Source organism: Triturus cristatus, chromosome 2_2 (assembly GCF_964204655.1).
Source record: "Triturus cristatus chromosome 2_2, aTriCri1.1, whole genome shotgun sequence".
NCBI classification, from domain to species: Eukaryota; Metazoa; Chordata; class Amphibia; order Caudata; family Salamandridae; genus Triturus; species Triturus cristatus.
In genome coordinates, this window is record NC_140582.1 from 1,193,333,837 (window position 1) to 1,193,349,656 (window position 15,820).

General features: G+C 48.8%; 1 protein-coding gene across 1 annotated transcript in view; it reads right to left on the reverse strand.

Annotated features, from left to right (window-relative positions):
* The window catches only part of LOC146863367 (uncharacterized), a 214,722-nt gene that overhangs the window by 56,895 nt on the left and 142,007 nt on the right, over nt 1-15,820 (reverse strand). The window lies entirely within an intron of this gene.

Here is a 15,820-nt window from a genome sequence, read left to right on the forward strand (position 1 = left end):
TAGTTGCACATTCCACATATTCAGACCAGTCCTGAGTCTGTGTCTTCTGGGTATCTCTGAACATTAACCTGTACTGTTCAGTGGTTAAGCCTAACCCATCAACTAGGACACTCTTCAGGGCTCTGTAATTTCTGACATCCTCCTCCCTAACAGTGAGGAGTCTATCTCTGCCTCTTCCTTCAAAGGAGAGCCAGAGGATTGCTGCCCACTGGTCTTCAGGAACCTGCTGTACTTTGCAGGCTCTCTCAAGAGCAGTCATCCATTTGTGGATGTCATCCCCACTTTTGTAGGGTGGCACAACCTTAGACAGGTTCCTATTATCAAAGACCCTATCTTTGTCCTTAGGGACAATGCTGCCACCAGTGGGTATGGGGAACAACCTTTACAACGCAACTGTTACAACGCACTACACTTACAACGCATTTTTTACAACGCATAATCCATTACAACGCACTACACTTACAACGCATGACACTACAACGCATTTTTAAAAACTACCTTTACAACGCATACCATTACAACGCCTACCATTACAACGCATAATATTACACTACACTATCCAACACTTACCCTACTGTTGCATCCCCTGGAGTTAGAATAGTAATTTTTACCCCTATACTATCCAACACTTACCCTACTGTTGCACCCCCTGGAGTTAGAATAGTAATTTTTACCCCTATACTATCCAACACTTACCCTACTGTTGCACCCCCTGGAGTTAGAATAGTAATTTTTACCCCTATACTATCCAACACTTACCCTACTGTTGCACCCCCTGGAGTTAGAATAGTAATTTTTACCCCTATACTATCCAACACTTACCCTACTGTTGCACCCCCTGGAGTTAGAATAGTAATTTTTACCCCTATACTATCCAACACTTACCCTACTGTTGCACCCCCTGGAGTTAGAATAGCAATTTTTACCCTTATATACTATCCAACACTTACCCTACTGTTGCACCCCCTGGAGTTAGAATAGCAATTTTTACCCCTATACTATCCAACACTTACCCTACTGTTGCACCCCCTGGAGTTAGAATAGTAATTTTTACCCCTATACTATCCAACACTTACCCTACTGTTGCACCCCCTGGAGTTAGAATAGCAATTTTTACCCCTATACTATCCAACACTTACCCTACTGTTGCACCCCCTGGAGTTAGAATAGCAATTTTTACCCCTATACTATCCAACACTTACCCTACTGTTGCACCCCCTGGAGTTAGAATAGCAATTTTTACCCCTATACTATCCAACACTTACCCTACTGTTGCACCCCCTGGAGTTAGAATAGTAATTTTTACCCCTATACTATCCAACACTTACCCTACTGTTGCACCCCCTGGAGTTAGAATAGTAATTTGTACCCCTATACTATCCAACACTTACCCTACTGTTGCACCCCCTGGAGTTAGATTAGTAATTTTTACCCCTATACTATCCAACATTTACCCTACTGTTGCACCCCCTGGAGTTAGAAAAGTAATTTTTACCCCTATACTATCCAACACTTACCCTACTGTTGCACCCCCTGGAGTTAGATTAGTAATTTTTACCCCTATACTATCCAACATTTACCCTACTGTTGCACCCCCTGGAGTTCGAAAAGTAATTTTTACCCCTATACTATCTAATACTTACCTTAAATGCAATTTAATATTATGCGTTGTAATGGTATGCGTTGGAAAGGTAGTTTTTAAAAATGCGTTGTAGTGTCATGCGTTGTAAGTGTAGTGCGTTGTAATGGATTATGCGTTGTAAAAAATGAGTTGTAAGTGCATGCGTTGTAAAAGTGTGCGTTGTAACGTCATACATCCATGCTGCCACCAGTGGGTATAGACCCACTCTCTTTATGCTGCCTAGCCTTGCTCAGTTTCTCTTCCATCAGGGCTACTTCTAGCTCCTGCTTCCTGATCCTCAGCTGGGCTTCTTGCATTCTGGCCTCATGCTCCCTCTTCTTAGGGGTGGTCATCCTTCTCCTGGAGTGACCTTGAGAGCCTCTAGAGGTATGAGAAGCATTAGACTCACCTGAGTGATTCCTTTGCCTCCCAGACCCCTGGTTAAGTCCACTGGGGAGATCCAATGGGGTGATCCCATTGTCAGTCCCCAATAGCCTTAAGTTAGCTGGGCCACGTATAACACTTGGCACTGGGCTAGTTCTCCCTTCATCCTCACTACCTTCTGTATCCCCACCACTTTCCTCCTCTGTAGTTTGATTCTCATCTAAGGGATGACTATTGGAAAGGGGTACTTCAGTAGCATCTTCAGAAGGGGGGCCTCCTGTTCCTGTCCCTAAGGGGCCTAACTGGGAGGCTTTCCTGAGAGCTTTCTGATCTTCATCAGCCTGTAAAAGCTCTCTGAGTTCAGCAGAAGTAGGATTCTTGGGCTGTTTAAGGCCCCTGATATTTGCCAACTGCCTGAGCTCATTTTGATTTAGGGTAGCAAAGATGGATGGTGCCCTCTGGGGGTCACTCTCAACAGAGATGGGTACAGTGGACACCTGTGCCCCAGCCATTGCTCTTAAGTGTGGGTGGATGTGTTGCAATCTACCTACACTTGGGTTTACCTACTAAATCTATCTAGTAGTTGTAGTCAGGGTGTGCTACTCCCTTTGCTCTACAACAACTAAGTTCAGTAGAACTTAAGTATATCTAATCTTGTTTTATATGTACCTACAGGTACCTGTGTGATCTTTCAATTGGTAACCAAGAGATTACAATGGTATAACACAGCAAGCTCAAATCCAACCGCTGCTCACCAATGTGAGAAGTTGGCCTGGTATATGATGTTCACTAGTTAAAGTGACCACCTTGTACCATGCCAAGCAACCCTTATGGTGTGGTTGTAAGTCAACCTTTTCGGACTAGCTACCCTAGTGGTAGCGTAGGTAAGCAGTCTTTGAGGCTAAACTCGTGAAACGTGTTAAGCAAGCTGTTTTACCAAATGCAACCCCCTTTTATACCAATGAAAGGACACCACACAGATATATATTCAAAATATATATGTATTTATTTCTCAAAGTAACCCCTAGTCTCTTTATGAGCACAGGAGCACAAATCGTCAAACAAGATTACAGTAGAATACACAGAAGTTGCACTTTATATGGATAGGCCCTGGTGGCCGCTCAAACCATATACTAAAATAGTGGTAGAAGTACCACGAACAGAAAAGGGAAAAGGCCTAGGGCCTCTAGAATCGCTGGGCCTACAAGGAGCTAACCTCAGTTAGTGACCAGGAGGTCCACGGGTTGCGTGTGCAGAGCAAATAGTCACACGCGTGCTCCCATAGGTTTTCAATGGGTGCGTAAAAAGTACAAAGTTACTGCAAAAAGGATCTTCCGGATGGACTATGAACTCAAGATTGGAAACACAGACACTAGAGATGATACTCTACACTTGGGCACCGGAGTGCCAGCTTTACCTCACCCACAGGAAGCGGGTGCGTAGGTGTCGAAGTGCGTCGGGTTTCTTCTATCTGTTCAATGGAGCCTGTGGACAAAGATGCTGCAGGCGGTCGGTCCGGAAGGGATGCGGTGGATCCAAGGGTGGATCGGAGTTGTAGAAGACCTGTAAGCAGAGGGGACAGTGTTCACAGTCACTAGCCAGTGACCAGCGTGGCACCAGGTGGGTACCAGGCGATGTCAGGTGCAAACAGGAAGAAAGGTGTAGCTTGTCTCTGCAGCCACGTGGTCCCTGAAGGTCGACGACGTCCAGGAGTCGATTCACGAGCTGTCCCACGCAGGCTCTCGCTGTCGGCGGTGTCGGCGACTTGGTCAAAGCAAACAAGCCTTGGCAAAAGCAATTGTTGTGAAAAACGAAATAAGCTGATGGTTCTGACCAGCAAGGTCAGAGGGATTGCTCCTTTGGAGAGGAGCAAGGGCCAGTCTGGAGCAACCAGACCAGCGGTGTAGTTCTTGAAGTTCGTCGCCAAGATGGCCACTAGCCAGCGGGCCAGCAACCGGTTAGGCGCGTCGAGTGGCGAAATGCAGAAGGGCCCCCCGCAGATCGTGGAGATGCTGGAGGGCTCACCTTTGGTGCAGATGCTGCTCGGGTGTTGGGCTTCTCAGATCCCAAAGCACAACTTGGAGGGAGCCTCGGTTGTTGCACTTGCAGCTTGTCGTGGTCTTTTCAAGATGGCTGGCTCCACGTGTCTCGGTGCCTCCACGGGTTCCTTCTTTTCAGGGACTGTGGATCGGGCGGTGAGAAGTCTGGAGGTCCAGGTCTTGTCAGTCTCTGGGCTCGGGCTCCGGCGGGAGGGGGCGGCAAAGCAGACGTTGATTCGCTGGATGGTGCTTGCGTTAGCAAGGTGGTCACTCCCTGACCACAGGGGAGATTGGCTTCAGTCCTCTGTGCGGCAGAGCGTCGAAGTTCCCGTCTTCTTCTTGTAGTTAAGATGATTCCAGGATGTCTGAAGTCTTAGGACACAGCTCCTACCTTTAAGCGGATTCTAGGGGCCGGACTACCTGCTAGGTCCCTCCCTAAGGGTGGGACCAGGAAGGGGGGTGGTTACACCCCCAATCCTTTGTCCAGCTCGCCCCAGGCCCGGGACTGGTGTGCCCCAGGACCAGATTGAACTGGCATATGCACCGAGGCATCTTGTGAGCCTCAGGCATGTCTGGTTTCCTTCAAGCCCTACCTGACCAATACACAAAATCCTGTCTGGGGTGGTGCACGCACCTCCCCTGGCAGGAAACCCTTTGTCCACACCTCCCAAGCTGGAAGGACTCCCAGCAGCAGGAGGGCAGACTTGTGTCTGTGGTGGCAGCATCCATTTTGTGGAGCTGAGGCTATGTCTGATTTTACCCGGGTTTCAGGTACTGTACATGTCGTGTCCCTCTAGAAGGGTGGAATGCTAACCCCGTCGCCAGAATTGGCGAGGGGTTAGTATTCCAATTCGTATGACACCTTACTCGACATGTTTTGATAAAGGCAAACCAAAGTTAGCATTTAACCGCGAGGTTCATAATGCACTTAAGAGTATATGGTATGACGATATCTGGAAACGGTAGAAGGAAGTTGTTCGGACCACTGCAGACAGGCTCAGCTCATGCCAGAGCACCATCTCACATGGAACCAAGCACTCTGCCTTCAGGATTGTTAAGGCCTGCCATAGGAGTGACTTATAGGTTAACATGTGTCCCATTTAAGGTTAGGTATAGGTATACTACACCTAAGTAAGAGGTGGTTACACCAACTTACCCCAGCTGAGTGATCAGCCAGTTGTGTCAAATTTGTTAGGCCAGGCCAGGGGTGGCACAATACATGCTTCAGCCCCTGGTGGCCTTAGATCCACCAATGCCCTGGGTACCTAGTGTACACTGGTACAGGGGCTCACAGGGTGATCTAGTTCCAATGGGTTATGCACCTAGGGTACATGGAGTCCATTTTAAAGAGAGAGCAGATGGGCTGAGATCCTGAATGGCAGGATCTCAGGCCAACTAAGTCGAAAAACCAGCTAGACAGAAGGCAAAAAATTGGGGGTAACCATAGTCAGACATCCACCTTCCTACACAACCCCCCCCCAAACGAAGGGAGATAAGGCTGACCTTGACCAGGTAAGCCTATATTGCCCAAGTGGCCATATAAGGAGGAACCAGCACTGGCATGGTTACCCCCTGTCTCATGGTCCACTAAGCAATCCCTCACCCTAAGGGTATCAGAGGGTCTCCACCATAGAGAATCTCTACCTTTGGTGTGTCTTGGCAAAGTAAAAGGCTGGTGTTGAGATGGAGTACAGAAGTGAGTGTCCTCAAAGTGAGGCCTCAGCTTCCTCCAATCATCCTCCACCATGGATGCCTTTCTTTCCTTAACTGAGTTGCACTGTGCTCTCAGGGTCAGCCTCTGGCTGCCTAAAGCTGGAAGCTGGGTCCCTTTTGTGGGCTTACTGGAGGGACAGGTCAGGTTTGGGGCCCTAAGGTCCCATGTTTGCCTGTGCCCAACAGAATCCCTCTGGGGGAGGTCCCTAACTACCTGAAAAGGTGATCCCTCAGGAATGTTTTTACCCATCACCTGGCTAGGGCTACTAGCCAGGCAATCCTCATTCTTTTGATGGGGGGTTCTAGTGGACAGGGGCCCTCTGGGGGTCCACTGGCCTCCCTGACCTCTGCAGCCCTGGGCTGACTGAGGCAGGGTTGAGAGAGGCAGGCTACCTGCACCAGACTGGGTCCCACCTTGGAAGGGGCCACTGACATCAGAGGCTCTGCCAGGCCAGGCCTGGCTACCTCTGGGGCAGTTCCTTCACAAGGGGTGAGGTCAGATCCCTGAGGAGGCTGACCTTTTCCTAATGTCTGGGGAGAGGGAGACTTTTCTTCCTCCCCACTACGCTTGGTTTGTGTGGAGTGATCCATAGTTTCAGGCTTCACTACACCTATGTCAGTCTGAGTATAGGCTGAGACCATTACAGCCTTGCCAACCTTTTCAGGGGGGCACTCAGTTTGTGTTTGAGCTGTGACTGTCACAGCTCTGCCAGTCTCTACAGGGAAGTCTGTCTCTGCCTGGGCTGTGGCTACCACTGCCCTTCCAACCTTTCCAGGGAGGAAATCTATTCGGACAGGGGTTGTGAATGGCACAACCCCACTACCCTTTTGTGAAAGGCCTACCATTTTAGAATGGGTGTCTTGTTCAACTCCAGCCCAGGCTGAGAGTTCTAAGTCATTCCCCAGTAAGCAGTCTACAGGCAAGGTTGGGGACACTGCCACCCTTTTAGGGCCAGTGACACCTCCCCAGCTGAGACATACCTCTGCCATGGGATGACTGTTCTGTTTGCCATCAATGTTAGTCACCTGGTAGGAGAAACCAGGCAAAAGCTGCTCAGAGGGAACTAGCCAATGGGCCACCATAGTGATGCTAGCTCCAGTGTCTCTGTAGGCCTCAGCTTTTGTACCATTGATGTAGGGCTCCTGTCTGTACCTACCCAAAGTGTTGGGACAGGCAGTGAAGTTGGCAAACCCCATGCCACCATCACAGACAAGAGTAGTTGCTGTAGGGGAGTTGGCTAAGCCAGGGTCCCCCTGTGTTCCCCAAGTAATCCCACCCAGATTTCTGGGGGCACTCCCACCACCTGGGGGATTACTGCTGACAGTAATAGGTGGTGTGACAGGAGTAATTGGAGGAACAGTTTTGTTTTAGCCCTTGGGCAACTGCTGTCAGTTTTCCAATGCCCAGGAGTTTTACACTCATGGCAGTAAGGCTTTTTAGCTGTGGTAGAGGAGGGAGCTTGGGACCCACCACCCTGTGTGGAGTTTTGGGGCCCTGAGGAAGATTTCTCTTTTGCTTTATCCCCACCCTTCTCTTGAGGCTTGGTGGTATCTTTCTTTTGGTCACCACCCTGGTTTTTAGGCCTGATCCTGGTCCTGACCCATTTATCTGCCCTCTTTCCCAATTCTTGGGGAGAGGTCAAATCTGAGTCTACCAGGTGTTGATGGAGAAGCTGGTTTTGACAATTACTTAAAATCTGCTCTCTCATCATCAAATTGTACAATCCTGTATAATCAGACACCTTACTTCCCAGCAACCAACCCTCCAAAGCCTTAGTTGCACATTCCACATATTCAGACCAGTCCTGAGTCTGTGTCTTCTGGGTATCTCTGAACATTAACCTGTACTGTTCAGTGGTTAAGCCTAACCCATCAACTAGGACACTCTTCAGGGCTCTGTAATTTCTGACATCCTCCTCCCTAACAGTGAGGAGTCTATCTCTGCCTCTTCCTTCAAAGGAGAGCCAGAGGATTGCTGCCCACTGGTCTTCAGGAACCTGCTGTACTTTGCAGGCTCTCTCAAGAGCAGTCATCCATTTGTGGATGTCATCCCCACTTTTGTAGGGTGGCACAACCTTAGACAGGTTCCTATTATCAAAGACCCTATCTTTGTCCTTAGGGACAATGCTGCCACCAGTGGGTATGGGGAACAACCTTTACAACGCAACTGTTACAACGCACTACACTTACAACGCATTTTTTACAACGCATAATCCATTACAACGCACTACACTTACAACGCATGACACTACAACGCATTTTTAAAAACTACCTTTACAACGCATACCATTACAACGCCTACCATTACAACGCATAATATTACACTACACTATCCAACACTTACCCTACTGTTGCATCCCCTGGAGTTAGAATAGTAATTTTTACCCCTATACTATCCAACACTTACCCTACTGTTGCACCCCCTGGAGTTAGAATAGTAATTTTTACCCCTATACTATCCAACACTTACCCTACTGTTGCACCCCCTGGAGTTAGAATAGTAATTTTTACCCCTATACTATCCAACACTTACCCTACTGTTGCACCCCCTGGAGTTAGAATAGTAATTTTTACCCCTATACTATCCAACACTTACCCTACTGTTGCACCCCCTGGAGTTAGAATAGTAATTTTTACCCCTATACTATCCAACACTTACCCTACTGTTGCACCCCCTGGAGTTAGAATAGCAATTTTTACCCTTATACACTATCCAACACTTACCCTACTGTTGCACCCCCTGGAGTTAGAATAGCAATTTTTACCCCTATACTATCCAACACTTACCCTACTGTTGCACCCCCTGGAGTTAGAATAGTAATTTTTACCCCTATACTATCCAACACTTACCCTACTGTTGCACCCCCTGGAGTTAGAATAGCAATTTTTACCCCTATACTATCCAACACTTACCCTACTGTTGCACCCCCTGGAGTTAGAATAGCAATTTTTACCCCTATACTATCCAACACTTACCCTACTGTTGCACCCCCTGGAGTTAGAATAGCAATTTTTACCCCTATACTATCCAACACTTACCCTACTGTTGCACCCCCTGGAGTTAGAATAGCAATTTTTACCCCTATACTATCCAACACTTACCCTACTGTTGCACCCCCTGGAGTTAGAATAGTAATTTTTACCCCTATACTATCCAACACTTACCCTACTGTTGCACCCCCTGGAGTTAGATTAGTAATTTTTACCCCTATACTATCCAACATTTACCCTACTGTTGCACCCCCTGGAGTTAGAAAAGTAATTTTTACCCCTATACTATCCAACACTTACCCTACTGTTGCACCCCCTGGAGTTAGATTAGTAATTTTTACCCCTATACTATCCAACATTTACCCTACTGTTGCACCCCCTGGAGTTCGAAAAGTAATTTTTACCCCTATACTATCTAATACTTACCTTAAATGCAATTTAATATTATGCGTTGTAATGGTATGCGTTGGAAAGGTAGTTTTTAAAAATGCGTTGTAGTGTCATGCGTTGTAAGTGTAGTGCGTTGTAATGGATTATGCGTTGTAAAAAATGAGTTGTAAGTGCATGCGTTGTAAAAGTGTGCGTTGTAACGTCATACATCCATGCTGCCACCAGTGGGTATAGACCCACTCTCTTTATGCTGCCTAGCCTTGCTCAGTTTCTCTTCCATCAGGGCTACTTCTAGCTCCTGCTTCCTGATCCTCAGCTGGGCTTCTTGCATTCTGGCCTCATGCTCCCTCTTCTTAGGGGTGGTCATCCTTCTCCTGGAGTGACCTTGAGAGCCTCTAGAGGTATGAGAAGCATTAGACTCACCTGAGTGATTCCTTTGCCTCCCAGACCCCTGGTTAAGTCCACTGGGGAGATCCAATGGGGTGATCCCATTGTCAGTCCCCAATAGCCTTAAGTTAGCTGGGCCACGTATAACACTTGGCACTGGGCTAGTTCTCCCTTCATCCTCACTACCTTCTGTATCCCCACCACTTTCCTCCTCTGTAGTTTGATTCTCATCTAAGGGATGACTATTGGAAAGGGGTACTTCAGTAGCATCTTCAGAAGGGGGGCCTCCTGTTCCTGTCCCTAAGGGGCCTAACTGGGAGGCTTTCCTGAGAGCTTTCTGATCTTCATCAGCCTGTAAAAGCTCTCTGAGTTCAGCAGAAGTAGGATTCTTGGGCTGTTTAAGGCCCCTGATATTTGCCAACTGCCTGAGCTCATTTTGATTTAGGGTAGCAAAGATGGATGGTGCCCTCTGGGGGTCACTCTCAACAGAGATGGGTACAGTGGACCCCTGTGCCCCAGCCATTGCTCTTAAGTGTGGGTGGATGTGTTGCAATCTACCTACACTTGGGTTTACCTACTAAATCTATCTAGTAGTTGTAGTCAGGGTGTGCTACTCCCTTTGCTCTACAACAACTAAGTTCAGTAGAACTTAAGTATATCTAATCTTGTTTTATATGTACCTACAGGTACCTATGTGATCTTTCAATTGGTAACCAAGAGATTACAATGGTAAAACACAGCAAGCTCAAATCCAACCGCTGCTCACCAATGTGAGAAGTTGGCCTGGTATATGATGTTCACTAGTTAAAGTGACCACCTTGTACCATGCCAAGCAACCCTTATGGTGTGGTTGTAAGTCAACCTTTTCGGACTAGCTACCCTAGTGGTAGCGTAGGCTAAGCAGTCTTTGAGGCTAAACTCGTGAAACGTGTTAAGCAAGCTGTTTTACCAAATGCAACCCCCTTTTATACCAATGAAAGGACACCACACAGATATATATTCAAAATATATATGTATTTATTTCTCAAAGTAACCCCTAGTCTCTTTATGAGCACAGGAGCACAAATCGTCAAACAAGATTACAGTAGAATACACAGAAGTTGCACTTTATATGGATAGGCCCTGGTGGCCGCTCAAACCATATACTAAAATAGTGGTAGAAGTACCACGAACAGAAAAGGGAAAAGGCATAGGGCCTCTAGAATCGCTGGGCCTACAAGGAGCTAACCTCAGTTAGTGACCAGGAGGTCCACGGGTTGCGTGTGCAGAGCAAATAGTCACACGCGTGCTCCCATAGGTTTTCAATGGGTGCGTAAAAAGTACAAAGTTACTGCAAAAAGGATCTTCCGGATGGACTATGAACTCAAGATTGGAAACACAGACACTAGAGATGATACTCTACACTTGGGCACCGGAGTGCCAGCTTTACCTCACCCACAGGAAGCGGGTGCGTAGGTGTCGAAGTGCGTCGGGTTTCTTCTATCTGTTCAATGGAGCCTGTGGACAAAGATGCTGCAGGCGGTCGGTCCGGAAGGGATGCGGTGGATCCAAGGGTGGATCGGAGTTGTAGAAGACCTGTAAGCAGAGGGGACAGTGTTCACAGTCACTAGCCAGTGACCAGCGTGGCACCAGGTGGGTACCAGGCTATGTCAGGTGCAAACAGGAAGAAAGGTGTAGCTTGTCTCTGCAGCCACGTGGTCCCTGAAGGTCGACGACGTCCAGGAGTCGATTCACGAGCTGTCCCACGCAGGCTCTCGCTGTCGGCGGTGTCGGCGACTTGGTCAAAGCAAACAAGCCTTGGCAAAAGCAATTGTTGTGAAAAACGAAATAAGCTGATGGTTCTGACCAGCAAGGTCAGAGGGATTGCTCCTTTGGAGAGGAGCAAGGGCCAGTCTGGAGCAACCAGACCAGCGGTGTAGTTCTTGAAGTTCGTCGCCAAGATGGCCACTAGCCAGCGGGCCAGCAACCGGTTAGGCGCGTCGAGTGGCGAAATGCAGAAGGGCCCCACGCAGATCGTGGAGATGCTGGAGGGCTCACCTTTGGTGCAGATGCTGCTCGGGTGTTGGGCTTCTCAGATCCCAAAGCACAACTTGGAGGGAGCCTCGGTTGTTGCACTTGCAGCTTGTCGTGGTCTTTTCAAGATGGCTGGCTCCACGTGTCTCGGTGCCTCCACGGGTTCCTTCTTTTCAGGGACTGTGGATCGGGCGGTGAGAAGTCTGGAGGTCCAGGTCTTGTCAGTCTCTGGGCTCGGGCTCCGGCGGGAGGCGGCGGCAAAGCAGACGTTGATTCGCTGGATGGTGCTTGCGTTAGCAAGGTGGTCACTCCCTGACCACAGGGGAGATTGGCTTCAGTCCTCTGTGCGGCAGAGCGTCGAAGTTCCCGTCTTCTTCTTGTAGTTAAGATGATTCCAGGATGTCTGAAGTCTTAGGACACAGCTCCTACCTTTAAGCGGATTCTAGGGGCCGGACTACCTGCTAGGTCCCTCCCTAAGGGTGGGACCAGGAAGGGGGGTGGTTACACCCCCAATCCTTTGTCCAGCTCGCCCCAGGCCCGGGACTGGTGTGCCCCAGGACCAGATTGAACTGGCATATGCACCGAGGCTCCTTGTGAGCCTCAGGCATGTCTGGTTTCCTTCAAGCCCTACCTGACCAATACACAAAATCCTGTCTGGGGTGGTGCACGCACCTCCCCTGGCAGGAAACCCTTTGTCCACACCTCCCAAACTGGAAGGACTCCCAGCAGCAGGAGGGCAGACTTGTGTCTGTGGTGGCAGCATCCATTTTGTGGAGCTGAGGCTATGTCTGATTTTACCCGGGTTTCAGGTACTGTACATGTCGTGTCCCTCTAGAAGGGTGGAATGCTAACCCCGTCGCCAGAATTGGCGAGGGGTTAGTATTCCAATTCGTATGACACCTTACTCGACATGTTTTGATAAAGCCAAACCAAAGTTAGCATTTAACCGCGAGGTTCATAATGCACTTAAGAGTATATGGTATGACGATATCTGGAAACGGTAGAAGGAAGTTGTTCGGACCACTGCAGACAGGCTCAGCTCATGCCAGAGCACCATCTCACATGGAACCAAGCACTCTGCCTTCAGGATTGTTAAGGCCTGCCATAGGAGTGACTTATAGGTTAACATGTGTCCCATTTAAGGTTAGGTATAGGTATACTACACCTAAGTAAGAGGTGGTTACACCAACTTACCCCAGCTGAGTGATCAGCCAGTTGTGTCAAATTTGTTAGGCCAGGCCAGGGGTGGCACAATACATGCTTCAGCCCCTGGTGGCCTTAGATCCACCAATGCCCTGGGTACCTAGTGTACACTGGTACAGGGGCTCACAGGGTGATCTAGTTCCAATGGGTTATGCACCTAGGGTACATGGAGTCCATTTTAAAGAGAGAGCAGATGGGCTGAGATCCTGAATGGCAGGATCTCAGGCCAACTAAGTCGAAAAACCAGCTAGACAGAAGGCAAAAAATTGGGGATAACCATAGTCAGACATCCACCTTCCTACACAACCCCCCCCCAAACGAAGGGAGATAAGGCTGACCTTGACCAGGTAAGCCTATATTGCCCAAGTGGCCATATAAGGAGGAACCAGCACTGGCATGGTTACCCCCTGTCTCATGGTCCACTAAGCAATCCCTCACCCTAAGGGTATCAGAGGGTCTCCACCATAGGGAATCTCTACCTTTGGTGTGTCTTGGCAAAGTAAAAGGCTGGTGTTGAGATGGAGTACAGAAGTGAGTGTCCTCAAAGTGAGGCCTCAGCTTCCTCCAATCATCCTCCACCATGGATGCCTTTCTTTCCTTAACTGAGTTGCACTGTGCTCTCAGGGTCAGCCTCTGGCTGCCTAAAGCTGGAAGCTGGGTCCCTTTTGTGGGCTTACTGGAGGGACAGGTCAGGTTTGGGGCCCTAAGGTCCCATGTTTGCCTGTGCCCAACAGAATCCCTCTGGGGGAGGTCCCTAACTACCTGAAAAGGTGATCCCTCAGGAATGTTTTTACCCATCACCTGGCTAGGGCTACTAGCCAGGCAATCCTCATTCTTTTGATGGGGGGTTCTAGTGGACAGGGGCCCTCTGGGGGTCCACTGGCCTCCCTGACCTCTGCAGCCCTGGGCTGACTGAGGCAGGGTTGAGAGAGGCAGGCTACCTGCACCAGACTGGGTCCCACCTTGGAAGGGGCCACTGACATCAGAGGCTCTGCCAGGCCAGGCCTGGCTACCTCTGGGGCAGTTCCTTCACAAGGGGTGAGGTCAGATCCCTGAGGAGGCTGACCTTTTCCTAATGTCTGGGGAGAGGGAGACTTTTCTTCCTCCCCACTACTCTTGGTTTGTGTGGAGTGATCCATAGTTTCAGGCTTCACTACACCTATGTCAGTCTGAGTATAGGCTGAGACCATTACAGCCTTGCCAACCTTTTCAGGGGGGCACTCAGTTTGTGTTTGAGCTGTGACTGTCACAGCTCTGCCAGTCTCTACAGGGAAGTCTGTCTCTGCCTGGGCTGTGGCTACCACTGCCCTTCCAACCTTTCCAGGGAGGAAATCTATTCGGACAGGGGTTGTGAATGGCACAACCCCACTACCCTTTTGTGAAAGGCCTACCATTTTAGAATGGGTGTCTTGTTCAACTCCAGCCCAGGCTGAGAGTTCTAAGTCATTCCCCAGTAAGCAGTCTACAGGCAAGGTTGGGGACACTGCCACCCTTTTAGGGCCAGTGACACCTCCCCAGCTGAGACATACCTCTGCCATGGGATGACTGTTCTGTTTGCCATCAATGTTAGTCACCTGGTAGGAGAAACCAGGCAAAAGCTGCTCAGAGGGAACTAGCCAATGGGCCACCATAGTGATGCTAGCTCCAGTGTCTCTGTAGGCCTCAGCTTTTGTACCATTGATGTAGGGCTCCTGTCTGTACCTACCCAAAGTGTTGGGACAGGCAGTGAAGTTGGCAAACCCCATGCCACCATCACAGACAAGAGTAGTTGCTGTAGGGGAGTTGGCTAAGCCAGGGTCCCCCTGTGTTCCCCAAGTAATCCCACCCAGATTTCTGGGGGCACTCCCACCACCTGGGGGATTACTGCTGACAGTAATAGGTGGTGTGACAGGAGTAATTGGAGGAACAGTTTTGTTTTAGCCCTTGGGCAACTGCTGTCAGTTTTCCAATGCCCAGGAGTTTTACACTCATGGCAGTAAGGCTTTTTAGCTGTGGTAGAGGAGGGAGCTGGGGACCCACCACCCTGTGTGGAGTTTTGGGGCCCTGAGGAAGATTTCTCTTTTGCTTTATCCCCACCCTTCTCTTGAGGCTTGGTGGTATCTTTCTTTTGGTCACCACCCTGGTTTTTAGGCCTGATCCTGGTCCTGACCCATTTATCTGCCCTCTTTCCCAATTCTTGGGGAGAGGTCCAATCTGAGTCTACCAGGTGTTGATGGAGAAGCTGGTTTTGACAATTACTTAAAATCTGCTCTCTCATCATCAAATTGTACAATCCTGTATAATCAGACACCTTACTTCCCAGCAACCAACCCTCCAAAGCCTTAGTTGCACATTCCACATATTCAGACCAGTCCTGAGTCTGTGTCTTCTGGGTATCTCTGAACATTAACCTGTACTGTTCAGTGGTTAAGCCTAACCCATCAACTAGGACACTCTTCAGGGCTCTGTAATTTCTGACATCCTCCTCCCTAACAGTGAGGAGTCTATCTCTGCCTCTTCCTTCAAAGGAGAGCCAGAGGATTGCTGCCCACTGGTCTTCAGGAACCTGCTGTACTTTGCAGGCTCTCTCAAGAGCAGTCATCCATTTGTGGATGTCATCCCCACTTTTGTAGGGTGGCACAACCTTAGACAGGTTCCTATTATCAAAGACCCTATCTTTGTCCTTAGGGACAATGCTGCCACCAGTGGGTATGGGGAACAACCTTTACAACGCAACTGTTACAACGCACTACACTTACAACGCATTTTTTACAACGCATAATCCATTACAACGCACTACACTTACAACGCATGACACTACAACGCATTTTTAAAAACTACCTTTACAACGCATACCATTACAACGCCTACCATTACAACGCATAATATTACACTACACTATCCAACACTTACCCTACTGTTGCATCCCCTGGAGTTAGAATAGTAATTTTTACCCCTATACTATCCAACACTTACCCTACTGTTGCACCCCCTGGAGTTAGAATAGTAATTTTTACCCCTATACTATCCAACACTTACCCTACTGTTGCACCCCCTGGAGTTAGAATAGTAATTTTTACCCCTATACTATCCAACACTT